Source organism: Poecilia reticulata, linkage group LG21 (assembly GCF_000633615.1).
Source record: "Poecilia reticulata strain Guanapo linkage group LG21, Guppy_female_1.0+MT, whole genome shotgun sequence".
In the NCBI taxonomy this organism is placed as follows: Eukaryota; Metazoa; Chordata; class Actinopteri; order Cyprinodontiformes; family Poeciliidae; genus Poecilia; species Poecilia reticulata.
In genome coordinates this window covers 6,021,450-6,036,250 of record NC_024351.1, presented here as the reverse complement: position 1 = coordinate 6,036,250, position 14,801 = coordinate 6,021,450, and positions in this window count along the sequence as shown.

Here is a 14,801-nt window from a genome sequence, read left to right as displayed (position 1 = left end):
CAAATTCCCACAGCTGTTGACCCCACTGCTTCGGTTTAACAGCAAGTCATCATTAAGTGTCAGGCGACAATCAGCACATGCTTGTCTTGATTGTGTGCGCGCGCTTCTGTTTGTCGCAGTGTTTAGGGTTCTAAGATTCGTCGCTAATTGCTTCCTCTCTCAGCGGGGCTTCGGATTCCAGCGGCTTTGTGTTGATTACAACGATCTGCGTTAAGATTTCAGCTTCCGGACGAGCGGCAGAGAGACGCGGCGACGCGCTGAGTGAGAATGTGTTGGGTTCTGCGTTGCGCTGTTGACTCAACGACTTGTACCTTTCCCTGTTTCTTGGTTGTTGTCCCTGTCTACATTTTTCTCACCACCACTCGGAAGCTTTGCTCAAGATGTGGAAAGAGTTTCAGCTGTTGAGCGTGCAGCTGGATGCTCCGTCTCGGGCTTGTGTGCTGAATAAGGATGGAAATAGGCGGGCAGGTGGTGAGAGATGGAGGGGCGCCCCTAAGATTGCGGAGTGCAATGTAACATCTGGTTTTTCCGATCGGGTGCTTTTCTTGCACGCAAATTCACGTAATCCATTTGAGCTCATGCAGGTCTCTTAAAAACTTGCTGTGCAATCAATTTCTGGTTACCATAGTATCTCTTGTAAGTCCAAAGACTCCTGCTGAGTCCCCAAGTGTGGGTGTGTTTTGAGTCCTCGCTGCAGATGGTGTCATTCCAGCAGGGTGTCCACGAAACTTACTGAAGAACCGGAGTGGGCAGATATTTGACTCAGGAGTTTTCGCACGAGATGTTTTATCTTAATCTGCTTATCGTGCGGTTTGATGAGAACCACGAGCCTCTCACAGAGAGTCTGTTTTCACTGAAGATGGATATCGTCTACAGATTATAGAGCGAAGTAGTTCTGGTGGGGTTTTATCTGCGGCACCTTGCAAAACTGTTGAGTTTTGTTGCAGTTTGTCAGAATGTAACACAAGGCTTTTATGTGACGCGCCAACAAAAAGAATCAAAAAAATGATACAGGGTTCTTAGAATTTTTGATGAAGAAAATTGTGAAAAGCCTGTATTCAGAAATCAATACTCAGAAACCATACAGAAAAGACAGTCAAGCTAATTATGTTCTGAACTCACAGTGATAAACAAAGTCTGCCTGTGTGAAAACCACTAATTATCACTAAGTATCTAATCTGTGAAGGCCTGAGAGGATTTTTAACCTTAAAAAAAGAAAAACCTCAACACACTGTCCATACAGTTTGCACTGAGTTTGAAATATTTTGCAAATAAAGATTGAATTTTCAGTTTCTGCCATAGCAAGTAGAGGCATACCTCAAAAGACTTTGAGTTGTATTGCCGCAAAAAGGTGTTTCTACCAGGTATTGACTCAGAGATTACGCAATATTAACTGTCTTCAGATTTATGCCATGCTCTTCCAAAAATTTTTAAGGAAATATTTAGAAAAGAATGCAACTTTTTGTTCAACTTCACAAATACGGTGTACTTTGTGTGGGTCTGTGGTGTAAAATCCCAATAACACATGCAGTGCAGGAGTTTGTGGTTGTAATGTGATACAGTTTAGAAAATGTATGAATACTTTTACAAGGCGTTGTAATTTGTTTCATCGTTTCCTTCATGAGTGCCGTCATGCAAAATGAATTGCGTTGTGTATTTTCTTTGAGAAGCAGAACATGGGCTCCTTGTGATATTGATGGACAGTAATAACAAGCTCTACGACGCTGCGTCAAAGTTTTTGCATTTGAGACTTTGGCCTTAGCAGTGATTACAAGACCTCCCTTCTCTTTCTTGGCTGTCAGGTATCATTCTGTTTAGAGGCTGCTCCTCTGAGAATTAGGTAAAAGAGCTGAGCTTAATGCCTGAGGCTGTGCTGTCAATGTACTATCTCTCTGCTCCTCCCTGGAAATTTGAGTTTCTCTAACAGGCTTTCACTCCCTCACACAGAGCTTGGCAGAGAAGAATTTGTCTAGGGACCTAATGGTCTTGGGTTAAAAGGACTTAAAAAGAGCTCTGGAACAAATAGGCAAGCTGTTTCTGTCTTTAAATGTGTTTAGACAGAAACACATTTAAAGACAGCACAGAGTGATTATAGAGAAAAAGATTCACGATTTTTGTCAAAAAATAAATGGGAGCGAAGCGGGACGGTGCGTGGTGTAGAGACAGAGTTGCCGCCCCGTATATGGACATTATTACTCCTCGGTGTAGCTGTCAGGGGTTTGATTTTTTTCACTCTGGGACCTTTGCAACACTTCTTCCCCCATTCTCTCTCTGTCTACCCATTTCCTGTCTGCTGCAAATAAAGGCCACCAGTGTCAGAAAACCCTTAAGAACAAGTAAATAAATTTTTGTTTTGTGTCGTATAGATCTTGATTTCATTTTCAATTGAGAGACAAGAATATTTCATAAGGAAATGATAGTACAAAGCACCAAGCATCGACCTTGTGCCTTTCACTTGGAATCTAAACAACAGCAGCAACTCGACAAAATGTGGAAAACGTCAGCAGGCGTGAACATTTGATCAGAGCACTGTCAGGGAAAAACTTTTTCAATTGAAAGCAACACGCAGCTTTAGAGTTGCCTAATGAGTTTCTTCATTGTAAATTAATGAATCCCTTTGTAGAAAATGATGTAAATAAGGAGGAAGAAAAAAACTAATCAACAATCAGTTCCTTGGCCTCCCTACAGTTGAGTTGAGCAACCAACAAAAATGTTGGCTGTAAGCACAATATCATACACGGCTGCCAAGTAAAGTGGGCAGACGCCAACTTGTCTCGTTGAAGATAAAATAAGCTTCATTTGCATTGTTCACTCTAATAAATTTTTACTTCGCCAAGATTCGCCTTTACAGGTTTCTTGAGGTGGAAGCACTAATTAGCTGCCAATCAGCTGTTTTTCCTATAAACTACTAAATGAATACACTTATAATCTGTTGTCCAAAAAATACAATACAAGAACAGAAAATGCATTATTGTTTGTGTTTAACGTAGAGCCTCCACAAGCTGTAGCAAAAAGAGCAGCGAGAGAGAAAAGGAGCGCACAAGGCAGAAATCATAAGCATAAACGTGGCGAGTGACTGCGAGTGGAAAACAAGTTATTATAGCTGAAGGTGAGAGCGCAGACATGCTTAGAGTGGGTCACAGCCACAGCAACCATGAAGAGACTTTCTGAAGCCTCCCTGCACTGTGCATTCAAGGTTTGATCGTCTCCACTCCTCATCAATGTCCACTGAGCTCCCTGGGTGTGTTTCCTTTTTACATCTTGTTATCACATCTATCAACAGAGTGCACACACGCACACGCGCTATGATTTAATCATATTAAAGCTATTCTGGTCTCGACTGCAGTAAAAACATATTTATCCAAGGTCCTCGTAGGCTTAAATTAGACATTCAAGGGGCTCCGATCAGATGAGTCCCACTGAAAATGCTTATTTTGGAATATTGCTAACATTAGAGAAGCTCCTAAACATACCATCCCCATGGTAATTTAATTGTGGTGACAGGGAAGGTGGTCAGAGTCGATGAAATAGTTGGATGGAGCTATAATAAGAAATCGTAGAAGACAGGGTTAGGTTAGGTCAGGGCTGCAAAAGACTCGACACTGAGCGTGACGTTCGCCGTTCTGGCAGAACAACCTTAAGCATGCAGTCAGTGGTTCCAACTCTAAAGCCAATGGAGAATCTGTGGCAAAAAGAAAGGAGACATTCTCCTTCTGACATGAGTGAGCTTCAGCTTTGTGAAGAGAATTAGCCGAGAAAACGCTCTCTAGGTTTTTAAGACACTCGGGGTGTCTTAAAAACGCGTGGCTTGAAGCTGTAATTGCAGCAAAGGTGGTTGGCCAATATATGAACTCAGGCATAATTAACACAGATGTTAATTACTTTCAACACTTTTATTTGGATTTTTTTTTTTTTTCACTTCACATCTATGTTCTTTGTTTTGGCTGATTGAATAAAAACCCACATTGAAGTGTGTAAGAAGGCAAACAGACGTGTAAACATTTTCCAAGACATTGGAGCTGCATGTCTAATAGCTGATTCTTTGCAACCGTGTGACCCGAAGTTGCGGTTCACAGCAGAGCGCTGCAGACATTTTGCTTTTAAGTCCAGTCGTCAGTGAAAACCTTCCTACAGGTGGAAGGTGGACACTATTCAACAAATCTTTCTAGAAACTGTGCAGAGAGGCGAACCAGTAATCCTTGCACATGTCTCTGGGTCACTGCTTGGCCTCACAGGGAGAGCAACTGCTATTGAACCCACCGCTAATGACTTATTGACTGTGTCTCACTGAGCATGCTCTGTCCAGGATGCTTCCACGGTAACAAAGAAAAGAAAAAAGGCAGAACTGTGACATGATGTTACATGGGACGAGACCGTTTGAAGCAATCTCTCCTTATATTCTGACGCAGACAGAAACGTCGTAGAATGCAGCAGAGTAGGAGCCGGCTGAGCGAGAGCAAGCCGCTGACACATTTTTGCTGAATATTCTGTCGCATTCTCATATTTTGAGCTGTGTTTATACTTTGCCTGAGCTTGCCGCTCTGTTGAATTTTTGCAGATCTGTTTTTGACTTGTTTACTGGATACAGTCTGTGCTATTCGTCTCTTCAAAAAAAAAAAAAAAAAAAACTTGTATCTGAGTGCGTGTGTGTGTGTGTGTGTGTGTGTGAATTTGCTTTGGGAATGTAGCTCGAACATATTGAATCCTTCTGAAAAGATTTCACTCCGCGTCTCTTGCGTGCTGCCTTTGATGAAAGTGTGTCACAGACCTGAGAGATGGAGCCGTTTGATCTGGTCTGATGTGAATCGAGTGAGTGACCTGTGCAAGAGCAGAAACAAATGTGCATGTGAACATTGGCTAATTACCCACCCCCACATGTTATGGGATTTCTTTGGGGGGGGCCTGGGGAAAAATCCTGTCAAATAAGCAATCTATAACAAAGGGACTTCAAGGACCATTGTACAATTTTGCTTTTCTATCAAAAACAGAAACATAAAAGACTGTGAGGCCGCACGAAGACTCCTGAAAAACAGAAAGCGTCCAGACGGGGTGAAGATTTGAACTTTTATTCAAGCATTTGTTTCTGATTTAAGCTCTCAAGCCACCCAGTCATGGTAAGAATCTAGTCTTAGCCTCTTTAACCGTGTCTTACTAAGTCAAGAATTTATTCTTTTGGCTAACAAGTTCAACAGGAGCAAGACATGAATTTGTGGAAAACTGTAGCGTAAGCGTTGACAAGATATCTGTTGCTGTTGACACACACACCAGAAGATCATTTCAAACCAGATGGGCCGTTTGTAAAAAAAAAAGATGTAATTGAACTCTTTGTGTACTACTGAAGACAACAACAGTCATCAAGCATTTGCTATAATTAGCAATGAATCTTTTACAACCCCATCTGTTTTACTTCAAATGTAATTGAACAAGTTTAAAGAAAGAAATCTGCACTTGTCTGGTCCTAAAATCTATGGAGATAATCTTGATGTACAACATTTTTCACAACTGTAAAAAAAAAAAGAGACTGATGGTATTCATTGTGCATGGGCAAAAACACCAAATAAATAACAGAATAACTAGGCTTTTTATTGTGTGAATTGCGAATCGGGGATTTAGGATACTGGCTTAACTTAAGTCTGTATTCTATAATGAAACCTGTGCAGCAATTTGAACTCTTTCACCCCATGGAGTGTGCTGAAAAACATTTTTATCTGTCTCAACTATGGTTTTGTAGTGCATCATTTGCTGCAAACAGGATTGCAGACTTCAGTGTGTACACAAAAATGTCAAAAAGGGGAGTCTGCTTACAACCATGTCTGCACATGTTGCCTTAGACACACTGATAAATCTGATTTGGGTCCAAGAGGACATCAAAGCTGTAAATGCCTTCAGGATGTGCTTCCTAATTTTTTCAAGACATAGAAGCAGGTAAATGTGAATATCTTTAAACATGATTTATGGCCAAGCTTTTATATCCGTAGTCTGCTTATCCCCCCCGGTTGGATGCGCTGTTCCCGGTTGAGCGCAACAGCCTCAAATTTATGATGAAATTCCCTCATTTTACTTACAAACACAAGGGGGGGAAAGAGGAAAGTTCAGAGTTTTACCACTCAGGGTAGTCAGGCTACAGCACTGACGTGCTTCATGCTCGCACTAAAAAAATATACTTCCATAATGACATTAACTACATTTTTACCCTGCGCAGCCCCCTAAACACAACCCATTGTAACTCTGTTGGTTCGGCTTTCAACTTCAGATAAATATCAACAACCAGGTTTAAACAGAGAAACCTATGGGAGGCACAGCAAGAGAGACAGAGATGTCGAGGCTTCCTCTTTCTCTGTAGCTCCCTGCCGTTGCTCCATCCCGGCCCCCCGAGTATGTCTGTCGCTCTGTCTCCTTTAAGTTTCCTGTGCACAGATATTGACAGCTTGTTTTCCCCGACAAAGTGCTGAGTTTTCGAGAGACTGTCGCTTCCCATTTGCCGTTTAATATTTCAGTGCGAAGGCTTTCTGGGTGTTGATGCTGCGGGGTGTGCTGCAAGGAATCGAGCTTCGGCGACTTGATTGAAAAAAAATGTGTGCTCTAAAGAGATTGATGTGAAAAGCTTTGCAATAAAAAAAAAAACAGGAGTATTCTTTTGACGATAGTTGCAACACGGTGTCATGTTCTCAATAAATAGCTTGTTGTGTGAACTTCTCTGCGATCTGCAGCCTTTGTCAGTTCGCCTCGCGAGCCAATCGGCATCATGATTTTAAAACTGTCGGCCTCCGGAGAGAGGGAAAGTGCCAAGATGGCAAAAAAATGCAATTCTTGTATGATGAATTAAATGTTAAAAGATTAAAAGAAAACCGCATTTAGGAACTGTCTTACTTTTTCTTCAACCTTATTTGTTGTTGCTAAATGATGAAAATACCAGATTATTAAACCAGTAGTCACTGATTGAACAAGTTAAATGTGTTAGTGTTGGGAGGTTTCCTCATTTTTCTATATCGATAGGCCACCCGGCAATATGGTTTAACACAGTGGTGGTTTTTTAATATGTGCACAATATTTTCTGGGTGCCACAAACAAGCTATCTGTCATTTATACATCTTTCAAGAAAGAATATGAGCATTTCACATTTTGCAAAGTATAGCCCCAGATTCAACACTCGGGTAAAGGGTTACAGTTGGTGTTTTTTTATTTTTTTAATTATTCTGGTTTCAGTTTCATTATCCATATCTGAAAGTAGGAACCACCACGTCTAGTCAAAATCTGAGTGCATGTGCTTTCCTTTCACATGCTAAGTTTTAGAGACTAAATGAAGCGGCTTTAACAACGTAAATTGTGCTTTGATGTGTTCTGATGTTGCTAATATCAGTTAAAATGCTCCGTTAAGAAAAACCCGATATGCTTAAAGGAACCAGCAACAGCTGAGACATCGGCTTCTTGAACAGCTCGATCCGTTTCATTAAAAGAAATTTTTGTAAAAGTCTTTTTTGCGGCTTCACATTAAGAGCCAAAGGGTAGACGTTGGCCTAGTTGTGACGGGGTAACACAAAATGGGTTTCAGCCCAACTTCCTCTTCTCTGCCTCCCACCGGGATCCTGGGAACAATTGTTACTCCAAGCTTATCCTAAAGCTGGCCGTCCTTGGGAAGTTAATGGCGCCGGTTCCAGTTAAGCGATTTCTGGTAGCTGCTTGTTACTCCAGCAGGATGCAGTTAGGGAAATGTTTTAAAGCCACATGTCTTAGTTAACTGGGGAGGAGGGACAAAAAAAAACATAGGTTTTTATGGATTTTTAAAGAGATAAATGTCTACACGTGGTGTTGGAAAAAAGACAAAAGAAATCAAACAGGCCTACGAGGGGTTTCTAACTCACACGTCTTTCTGACGATGTCTGAATGACTGAAGCTTTCAGCCGCTCATGGATTTTTTCCCAAAAATCAATAATGGTTAATATTTTAAGGATACTACTGTGTGGATATAGCAAAAAACGGAGAGAATCCTGTTTTCTCTTCCTAATTTTAGCTATGTGCTGCTTCTGACTGTTTGATTTAGACTTTCTCCCTTGATGTTTCAGCGTGAGTGGGGTTTTGCCGTCCCTCTCTGAGAGTGCTAGAGTAATAACAGCTGCTCAGACCTGATTAGAGCCATCGTCCTTCCAGAGCCAAGCCCACACATCTCTGTCCTACTTTCTCTTCCTCTCATCCTCCTCATCTTCTCCTCAGCCCCCATCATCTGAATTCGTGCTCCAACCAGTCTTTATGAATAAAAACCCCAATCCGCTTTTCATTTTACGAGTCTCGTAGCGACGCATTTCAATTCCCGTTTGATGTCGACGTTTGAATTCCTTCGTAAGTGACGGAACAAAATTCAGTGCGATGTGTATTTTGACCGTTCATTGTATGTGCACTTAAGCACATTCAATTTCAGATAATTTTCTGATATTTCACAGGCCTAGGTTGATCCAAGAAAACCAGTCAGGCTAAAGAACTTTGACTAGACCATTGCAACACATTCATTATTGTCTTCTTCAACACTTGTCCTGTAGATTAACTATGTTTGGGATCTGTGGCTTCTTGCATGATTCCAGGTTGTGCTAACCTCTCAATGACAACGATATTTGACAATTGATAAAAAGGTAATTAAGGTGGTACATCTCTACAACAAGACTACACTGTGCTCTTAGAAAAGTATGTGGGGGAAACCTGGACACTACATTTTTGTAAAGAACATCCCTAATGACTTCAACACATACAAATTTAACTTTATGAATAATTCTAAAACCAACCCATTTTGGGTCAGTATATAAAGGAGTCAGTGGGTAGGTGAAGAGGGTAGATAAGAGTTTAGGTAGGTGGCAGAAAGTGGTTCTGAAGAAATAACATGCAAGGAATGACATCCTCAGTGGCATGATCCTCTCACAGGGTGAAAGACGCCGTCTGACAGGTTGCGAGATACCTTCAGTAGCAAAATGAGAGGTAAAAGAAAGCATCACATCAGTAGTATCAGACACATTCCTGTTCCAGTTGATGTGAAATCAAAAAGTTCTGATCTGACAAATAGGGGGCTGTCCAGTCATAGTTATAGTTTGCTTATGACAGCAGAATGACAGCTATTGTGAATGGGTCACCTTAATTCTGGTAGTGATTCTTGTGTCTAGATTGGTTTTTTAATATATGTATTTGAGCCTTAAGCTAACAAATGAGTGGAATGTGATGATAGTGTTTGATTAAAGAGCCATGTGTATCCAAGCAAGGTAGTGACAATTTCTCATCTACTTTTTGCTGGTGAAATGCAAAATCGATGTTTTTAATAGAGAGGCACCGGCCAAGAATATTGTGGCCCATTTCCAATCAGTAAGTTTAACACCCAGTATGGATTCCTTCCTACGATAAATAACACCAAAATCATTATTTTTCTTTCCTTTTAGATACATTTAAAGCATAGCCATACTAACAGTAACATTTTTATGATAACACAAATCAGCAAATTGAAAACTGAAAATGAAATGTGATCATATATATTTATATATATAAACATTCAATTTTCTCTTCAAAATAATTTCAAAATAATTTACAGTACCTCCAAAGTTTATGTCCAGAATCTATGTTTGAGAGGAAAACACTCTGACTGTTAAATTATGTATAAATTTCTTGTATGCAGGAGCCTTAGAAACCTTTTTGTGATCAAATATTTATATGAGTTGCAGAGGTGACATAATCTCCATGTCAGAGAGAGCAGTCAGTGTTACGCAGCTCTGCAGTTAAAGTGGATTTTACTTATATTTCAAATCAAACACATGGTGAAAACAAGGGTGACATTTTAAACTGTCTTCTTCTTGTTTTTGTTTGTTTGTTTTTTCAGGTAAACTGATAGAGAGATACTTCTTTGAGACCAAGTCAAACTGATTTCTTGGTGCATCTCCACCACCAATAATTGACTAAGAAATAAATCTTAGTCAATTTATTTCCTGTGCCCCTTTTTTCAGCCATAATGTGGACAAATCTCAATCAGTGCACTCCATTTAATCATTGCTGATCTTGATCATAAAAACAAAACAACAACAAAAATGTTAATCACAATATTTCTAATGATTAGATTTATAGCTAAGAAAACATGTCTTTAGTTACAAGTATGTTACCCAAAATTAAATATTATGTTCCTATATTTACTGCCCAGTAAACCATTGTTATAATTTATCTCTACAAAGATTGTGGTGGTTTTTATCAGTGATGCCTGATCAGGTCTTTTTTTTTTTTCTTTTTTTCCCCAAAAATGATGACGAGAAAAAGCCGACGGCTGACTCAAATTTCTCCAGTGTGATTACAGAGCAGGTTTTTGATAGACGAGATGCTTTTGATAGTAAAAACAAAACCACAGCTTTTCATTTTAAAGAGTCCACTGTAACCTAAGAAGAATGCAGTATTGGCACACAAGCTGCAGTGATTTTGTTCAGCCGAACACATCAGTTTCGCATCGCTGTGATTAACCTTTAATTATTTGGCTAAAAGTCAGTGTTTAGATACATTTCTCACTCATTTGAAAGATCTGAAATGGAGCGCAGCTAGTGCCAGATGACTCATTTCAAACTTGGAAAACACTTGAAAAAAATCAGCCAGGGATTCCCTGAGCGTCATGAATTGGTCTGGCTGGTTTGCTTCAAAGAGACTGAATAATGAGATAATTCTGCAAAAAGAAAAGAAAAAGAAAGTCTATAAAAAAGAACGGACGCAGGAGGAAAAGAACAAGGCTGGAGGAAGTAAGATGAAAGCAAGCAAGGAGTAGTCGGAGTGAGAACTTTCCTTTCCTTTGCCCCTCAGGCTATAGCAGCAGATCGTCCAGCCTAAGGCTGGCCATGCTTGGGGTTTTGTGAATGAAATGGATCCTTTGGCATGGAGCCCATACATTACACAGCAATCTTTTCTCCTGCCTCCCTTCCCGTCCCTCCTCTGCTGCCCCTCCTTTTCATCAGGAGACTTCCCAGACTGCAACATGTTGGGATCCAGTTACCTTCACTTAGCATCTCCCAGGGCTCTTCAGCTCCTTTCAGCGCTTTCTTGGTTTCAGTTGCATCTTTTTTTTCTTTTTTTCTTTTCCCAAGTTTGCTCTAAGTTTGTCTTAAAATAGCTGTTCTTGATCTGAATTGTTGTGGGAACTGAACATGTAAATATAACATTAAAAGGTTCCTTCTGAAATGTTTATTAGTTTTATTTTTCATATACACAGATTAGGCAGAACATTATGACCACTGAGGTGAATGACTCTGATGACCTCTGACCTACGTCCAGATACTGAATGCGGACCGAATGCTGATATCAGTTTCGCTTTTCATGTTTTTCCCCTCTAACAGGTCTGTTTGTTTTGCTTCTGTGAATCATTGCATAGTACAAAATAAATTGTTCCCTTTTTTTTTTAAAGAAAAGATCATAACCACATGTTTACATCACAAAAATAGCATTTTAACAGAGTTGTGAAGACATTTTACACCCATTGAATAGATTTCCATTGTGACGACATGTTTTCTTTTCCAGCTTGTTTGCTCATTACTGTAGCATCTGTGTAGTGTTGATTGCTTGTTTGGGTGCATTTTTATCCAAAGCACACAGAACACCGCCTCATGGCTTCTACAGCTGAGCTAGATTAGGTTGGATTAAATTATTTCAGCCTGGCTCCTCTGCTGTTTTGCTGCAGCGTTTGTTTAAAAGACAGTTGAGTAAACTCTAGCATGGACTGGGCATGCACAATATTAGGGAGATGTGCAATGTGAAATAATATTGGTCACTGTTGTGATAACAGTATGACTTGCAATAAATGAGTAAAAATTAAAACCACAGATAATGAGTACTCTATTCAGCTACATTTCCATCTCAACAGCAAAGTTTTATTGAAAAAGCTGACGAGAAGCCGTCAGCGTATGTTGGTGTCAAAAAAACTTGGTTGCAGCTTCTTATTAAGCTGACGGCTTTATCAGCTCTTTAAAAAAAAAAAAAGCTTCATTAAATAAGTGTCACCAAAAATATCAAAGTTATATTTGAGCTTGATTAGATAATTAGCTCACACCTGTTGTAGCCAAAGCATCTGCATATTGTGATAATTTAGTTCAGTTTATTTATATAGCGTCAGTACACAACACTTGTCGTGTGAAGGCACCTCACCTCAGGTCAATTCAACCCAGTTACTCATAAATTCCAATCCTAGTTATTGGATTGGAATTGCATGGTTTCTAAACCATGCAGTCGAGTTTGGTTCATTATTGAAATTGGTTTAAGAAGTTTGCTATCAAAGGAAACCCAGCAAATTTTCATCGAGTCACTGACTTGCAAAATTCACTTCTCATGGTAAAGGAGCTTCTGTTTACCAAGTGTACCAAGCATATCATTGCTGCTTCCACAGAATTTAGCAATCTGAAGCTAATTAAAGGGCCCTGATTTATGCTTTCCCAAAGGGTGTGCTAACATGTAGCCTTTGCCTAGGCCTTCGTTTCTCTTTGAATCACTGAGGGCACTTTGACCCGAAATCGTTAAAGCACCTCTTTCTTTTATTGTGTTTGCCAATCATGAATGCGTTCGTCACCATTTTTGCCTTGGTTTTCATATATCTCACACAACACAACACAGCCATCACAAGACGATGCTCATACAAACAACGCGGCGGAGCACAAAGACACTTGCCAATCAGTTCCGCTACTCAGTGAAAGCATCATCAAGCAGGGAAGTCTGACAGTAGCAGTGTTGTCAGGGAGGCTCTGCCCTGTCAGCATCTGGTCCTCTTTCAGTAGATGCATGGAAGAAAGAGGGAAACTGTGCAGGATACCTTTATTGATCTCGGCCCCAACCTCTGTATCCAGCGATACAAAGCAGGACACTGGAGTTCTTGATGCCGTGTGTTTTATGTCTGCTATTGTGTGTGTGTTTTACAATCGTGTGTATTAATTTTCAGGAGCTGTAAAATCCGACGATGTGAATTTAGATTCTACTGAGCAAGAGGTTTTGTGTTATAAATCATATCAGAAAGTGTATGGGACAACATTGTTTTTGTGAGTGAAAGTGTTAAACTGGCCAACATATGGATTCAGTTTTACACCCCAGGCCTTCTTCATTAGGTGTAAAACAATATTCTGAAGCATTGACCACGTCATGAAGCACTGTTTGGTCCATCAGAAAATGTAAAGGACATGGCAGAAATGAAACATGGCTGTCTACTTGAACTTACAGGCCGGATAAGGAGATTATTAGTCTTTTGTCACTCTGGAGATGTGGCAGGGACCCAGAGCTGAGGCAGGAGATTCTATTAACAGGTCAAGTATTAGTCTTGCCCTCCACAAATCTGGTCTTTGTTGAAGGGAGGCAAAAAGAAAGGTACTTCTCAAAGAAACTCCCTCAAATCCCGGAGACACTTTGCCATAGGTAGGAGAGAGTAAACACATGGGAGACTATGTGAAAAATGAAGAACTCTTTTCTCTTACCTTCAAAATACAGTGTTTGATCAAGGTTAACATTGTGTACCATCCTCACAACGAAACATAGGGGTGGCAGCATCAAGATGTAGGGATGCTTTTTGTCAGCAAGGCCAGAAAAGCTGGTCAGGGTTGGTGAGAAGATGGACGAGTTTAATGTGGAGTGTTACTGGAAGAAAGGCTGGAAAAGACTCGAGATTAGGGTGGACAATGACAGAGTAAACATAGTTATATGTACAACTTAAACCAGATATTTACATACACCAAATAAAAAGATGCATATACATATTTTTGACATATTTACATGTGTTGGATTTGCGCTAATCTAAATCCAGTTGAGAATCTGTGTCAACATTTGAAAATTGATGGTCGCAAATGCGCTCCATCGTCCAGTCTGACCGAGATGGAGGTCTCCGTATAGAAAGTTAGCCCAAAATTTGCAGTGAAATATGGTTTTTACAAAACATTGATTCTACTGACATATCTATATCACATCTTCCAGATTTTATTTTATTTTTTTGCAGTTTGTCACTTGATTTCAGTACTTTTACAAGGAACGCCATAATTAATATATTTGGGGAATTTGCTGTGATTTAGCTGTCTGCTCCGTCTGCCCCGCTGATATTTCTTATCTGTCAAAACAAATTTTTCTCAGCAGGCCTGTCAGTGACGAGCAGTCGGGGATTCACACATATGCTTTGTGTCACCAGATCCCCTCAGGTTAGCATGCAGCTTGGGGCTTCTGCGTTGTAACACCGTGTGATGGTGTGAAGCCTCATCTAAGAGGCTTTTTTTTTTTTTTTTCTTCCATTGCTCCAAAGCTGTATCTGTAAGTGTTGCGAGAGGATTCCTGGCATGCTTTTGGCACCGATATGACGATCTGTGTAATAGCTTAATTTGAATCTATTTGTGGTGCACAGCAAATTCAGAAGTGTCAGATTTCCAGTGCAAGTGTGGAATGTTAAGAATACAGTGTTAATTCAACAACGTGAGTGTTAGATTCCCTAAAGTGTTCCACAGAGTTAGTCCAGACCAGTGTTGATTTCTAACTCAACACTCAGTCTGGTGTTGATTTAGATAGCTTATATAGTAGGGTGCCCCATTGTTGACTCATGGTTGCTAAAACCTTTACCAGACTGACTGATTTTAGTGACATAGTGGGTGTAAAATATTTAATACTAGAAAATTCCTGCAGAAATTTTAAAGGGGCATGCCAAAGTGTGCCCGTCGGCTTTGAGCCAGCGTTATGATGCTAAAAATTTGCGTTAATGCTAAAGAAAGCTGCAACGTAGTCAATAACCTGTGGAGAGGCAGAAGCATGTTGACTAAGCTGTACTTGTACCATTCATTATGTTAAAA